Source organism: Thunnus thynnus, chromosome 19 (assembly GCF_963924715.1).
Source record: "Thunnus thynnus chromosome 19, fThuThy2.1, whole genome shotgun sequence".
NCBI classification, from domain to species: domain Eukaryota; kingdom Metazoa; phylum Chordata; class Actinopteri; order Scombriformes; family Scombridae; genus Thunnus; species Thunnus thynnus.
In genome coordinates this window covers 18,334,372-18,339,791 of record NC_089535.1, presented here as the reverse complement: position 1 = coordinate 18,339,791, position 5,420 = coordinate 18,334,372, and positions in this window count along the sequence as shown.

The following is a 5,420-nucleotide window of genomic DNA, read 5'->3' as shown; positions in this document are numbered from 1 at the left end:
GGAAGGGAATTAAAGTCCCCTTAAAGAAAACTTGTGTGAGCAAAAAGACTAAACACAAGTGAATAAGCATTTCTCAAACATCACAAGTTCATGGCTGATAAAAATGTTGATCAGATGAGCGAGAGGAAAGTGCACTTTCCTCTCAGCGTACATACCAACATTAATTCAATTACATATTGGAAATGGAGAAAGTAGGCTCCATGACATTGCCTATAAATGTAGATTTTACTGGATGCTGGTGATTCGAAATGTGAAACAGGGATTTTCTCAAGACTCTGTAATGCAGCTGATAAGTTTCTGCTGGATGAAAAAATTCAGAATCAGAATAGACATATTGTATTTTTTATTAAATGATCATGTCATTGCTTTACCTGCCCTTCTCTTTATACAGTATGTGATGAGCACATAGGGGCATGAGGTGGTGTTTCATCTCAAAATTTAAAAGCTATGATATCACCAATGTATGGAGAATCTTTTACAGTTGACAAGCGGTAATTGTAAATTTATGTTGTCCTGCTCAGAAATCCTCAAATACACCCCACGAACAAAGATCGAATTAAAAAAGAGCCTCTGTACTTGGTAGATTAGAAAAACAAATATTTTCTTGTTGACCAAGAAAAACCTACACCTACTCCGCTGACCCACACCTTTCTGCATAGCTCGCACTCACCTGTACTCCTACACAGTGCAAGCAGGCCACAGTCTTTGCTCACAAGAAAACAGCCACAGCAGAACCTTCATCAGACTGACTGGAACAACTTGCTGCCTTTGTACTGCCTCCACATATAACAAAAATAATTAATTAAAAACTACCCTTATTGTCAGCAGAGAAATCCACAGCTGTTGAAGATGTTTCCCTGCTGGCTGAGTTATATAAGCCGTTGAACATCACAAACACCACATAAATGAAAAGGCAATGGAGAAGCAAATTGGCAAATAATGAAATATACCGCATATGAATTAAACTGAAAGGGAGAAAATGTCATTAACATTTGTTTTTTAATTCAGTGTATATAGTGCCAGTCACTTTTTAAAAAGATGATTTGTATTGTACACTATCAAGCAACAATGCTGCAATTCTACCAAATAATGACTGAATTAAAGCTTCAAAGTATCAATGACTCTTAAAGTTTTGCATATTTTAAGGCTACAATCAACTAGGAACTAAAGACTACATAGTGATTACTGTCCATCTTTCTGCTATTTTAGACACTCTGATCAGTATTCAGCACTGCATGAAATGAGAATGGCTGTTAAGTGTCTGCTCAGCTTGAAATAGTGAAATACCACTTTGTTCTCAAAAAATGATTTTTATCAGTGGCCAAATTCCAAAATCAGTTAAACTTAATAGTGGCTTTAAATGGCCTAAGGATGGCTTTAGATATTTGGGTATTTTCCCCCTTCTCTATAGAAAAATAAGATAATTCCAAGAAGATAGTCTGATGCATTAGTGAAGATCAACGCTCCCTCTTTCTCTAATAGGCTGTGTGGAGAGTGTATGTATGAATGTTCTGCCCAGGTTACTTTATCTATTTCAGATTCTTCAAAATCTACATTTGATAAACTGAGTAAAATAATTTCAAAATTAAATGGCAAGGAAAAGAACCAAGAATAAGGCTTAAAACATTACAAGTAGCAAAACCGAATGAAGGGGTGGGAGTTCCATATTTCAGGTATTACTTCTGGGCCATTCAAGTGAGGCACCTAGTATCATGGATTAAGGATTCTTCATATACATGATGGCCTCTGTTTGGTACCTCTAAAGTTGCTTCCCTTCTTCGATGTTTCCCCCAAAAAAATGCTCAAATGGGGGAGTGGACTAGGGTAACTCTATAAATCTGGAGAGCCATACAAACTTCGCCTAGCTTACCAAAGCAAATCTCATCAGTGGCTAGTGTAGGTTATCTGAAGGATTGTGTACCAGTGCATATAGATGTAGGCTTTAAAAAGGGATCTGAATATGGACTCAGTTATTTACATAATTTTTTCACAATAGTGAGACACTTGACGCATAAGGAATGGGAAAATACAAAAAAGCCTACTCCAGTAGGACAGTTCCTTACAGAACTGCAATTTGGAAATGAGGTTAGAAAAGTAATCTCCAATTTATACCTATTTTTTCCTCTAAATGACCCCAAACAATACATTACAAATAAAGGAGCAATGAGAGGTTAAAATGAATACAGATATATTATTAGATACCTGGGGGAAGTTTATAGGGAGGCACATTTGATGAGCAATTCTAACACTTGGAGGGAGTTCAAATGGAAAGTTATAACAAGATACTTTCGGTTCCCGCAACTAACATTAAAGCGGAGCCCGACTAGCAAACTGGCAACCACACAACATTTTTTGGTCATGTTCAAAGTTAAGAAATTTCTAGAAGCATGTGTCAGACGCCCTCAGAGAAGTGTTTCACAAGTTCATGGCTGAAGATCCAAAGGCGGTCCTCCTCGGAGCAATTCCTGAAGGCTTCGCGGGAAGGGCTGAAATCTATTTGTTCCAAATACTTTTGGAGCTGCGATTAAATGTATCACAAGTAGATGGTTGAAACCTGATCCTCTCCACCCCATCATTCATTCTTATCTCCTGTTGTTGTGTATCTGAATAGTTGCAGATGAAACTTTCTCACGCTATCCCACTTACCAACTGTCACTGTCAATGAAGATGACTTGTCTCTCAGATAGACAGCAGATACTATAGGCTGCAAAAGACAGGAACCATCTCACACAGGCACTATCTTAAAGTGTTTATCAATTTTAACTGTATAAATGATTTTTATTGTTCCTTTTAAGCTCTGTATTATCATCAATTGTGGAACCTCCGCGCTATAGGGTAAAGTATTTCTGGTTGCTTTCATTGTGTATGTAGTCTTTTTTCTTGAAAACCATGTGCAAAAAGGTTAGACATGTCACTGCCCAATTTGGATGATGGTATCATTTCAAAGACAACTTTTAGGACTACTTCAAAAGATAAAGTCTTTCTGACTCTGCGATAAAAGGCCTGGGAGCAAATGATAAGGTCGACTGTGTTGTATCATTGGCACTGTTGCTCTGTCGGTCTAACAGACAATGGGATTCTTCCCAGACAACTCCTACAACGCTGACAGGTATAAGATAATAAAACTGGTGTGTACAGTATTGCCAGGCCTTGTGCTGGCATCATTTCTTTGGGGATAGTACATATAAGTATAAATTTAAAATTGCTCACTGATAGCCTACTCAAAATAGAACAAAGGTTGAAGAATGTTTCACAATCATAACAGTGTTGGAAAAAAAGAAACTAACTTACACGAGCAGGACATTTTGAAGTAGAATAGATTAGAATAGCATGTTTTTTCAAATATGTCATTTGTGGTAAAATGTAATAATTAAAGCTTCCTCAAGCTATTACTGAACACATAAGATACTGTGTTAGAAAACCTTTTTTTTAATACAGACATTTAAACAATGAATCCACAAACAAATCTCAAATTTGGCTATTAATTTTACAAACAGTATTGCTGTAACTTTTTTTTTTTAATTCAAAAAGTGGAATTTGACTACTGTGCTTTGTGGATATGAAGTATTACAATTTACCTTCTTTTATGGATTGTATTGTGCTAAAAATAAAATTGAATATGTAATAGGTGTATCTACACATTACCAAGTGTCAATGTTAAAAATTTCTCAAAATTAGTCCAAAATATTTTCGACTAATACAATGAAAGAATGTGCTTTCCTTGACCAGTCCACAAAAATCACAACTATGATACAGTAGATCATTATCAATTAACTCCACTAAAAAATATGTTTTACTTTGCCTAGATGTTTGACCTGCATTGTTCAGGAGGTGTATGTGCACTAAATTGCTGTTTTCACATTTATCTGCTTTGCTTATCTTAGGTGTGAGTTGAACACATGTAGTTACGAGCAGGATTCTGTGACATCATAACTCGTCTGGAAGCCAGTCATGCTCCAACAATATACGACTTCCATAAGAGTGTGATGTCCATTGTCAGTGTAGGAAGGAGTAGATGTAATTTTAAGGATTTTCAACTGGGTAATTATACTTCTTTTGTGGAAAACCAATCAAGGAATTGTGATTGTTTTTGAAATGTTACTCTAGTATTTGTATATACCTTAAAACATGTCTGGAGGGGATTTTTAAATCTTTCAAGAACATTTTTTCATAGGATGTAGCACCTTTTTTGACCTTGTCATACAGTGTTTATCTCTAAATGTCTTATCTTTATGAATTATATTTCACTTCCCAAAAATGTAGTAGCCTATTTAGAAATGTATTTAAATTTGTAGAATATATCACCACCAGTTCTTACAAGTTATGACATCATTGGAGAGATCAATAACATCGCTCCTTTTGGTTTGACAAGTATCTGAAATTTGTGTAGAATATCTAAAAAATTTAAATCACAATCAGAATCAAAATCAGGTTTATTGCCAAGTAGGTTTGCACATACAAGTAATTTACCTTGTGTGGTGTTGTGGTGCATGACATATTTACACAAAAGGAAGTAGTCCTAAATAATATATTCATATTTATTCATTTCAACCAGTTTTTTCCAGTCAGACATCCTCAGTGTTTATCAAATCAACTACAGATACAAATCAACTACAGATTGCTTAATTTGTATACAGTTCTTTAAACAGGATCCCTCCCTCATATTCTCATGAACAACATTCCTACAATAATCAATTCCACAATTATTCCACTCGAAATAACTATAAACTCAGGCCTCCTATCTGTCGAACATCTCAATTACAGTTTGGTTTAATTTACCGAGGTTCTGTGATATGGAACGCTCTGCCATCTCATATTTTAAACTGAGCACCTGCACAAATTATTTTTATCTCCACAATGTTATCCTTATGGATTATTCATTTTAATTTCATTTAATTACTTTGTGTACTTGTATATATGGATGTCTGCTAGTGTGTGTCATCTTATCTTTTGTCTTTTTTTTCCTTTTTTCTCTCTCTCTTTCCCATTCTTTTAATATTTTGCCCCTTTTCTAATGGATTAAAGTATGCACTGGAGAGTGTCCTGATCAAGCCATACTTCACATCCATCACATTTTCTATTGTTTATGTATCAATTTGTATCTCTTGCATTTGTGTAAATGAATAAAAAACAAAAATCAATATAAAAAAGGAAAGAATTTACAAAAAAAGATATATAAGAAATATTGAGTGATAAGAGATGCTACAGGTTTAAACTTTAAAAAGAAGAAAATGAGTTGAAATGTACAAATAATTGATGTAAATGTAATGCAGATTGTGTGTTCACAGTTATGGCACTACAACACACACACACACACACACACACACACACGCAATCACCGACGGTAGTTGGTTGAGAGAAAAGAAAGAGAGAGAGTGGAGGATTTCCGGTGTCTCCAACCAATGAGCAGATTCCACATG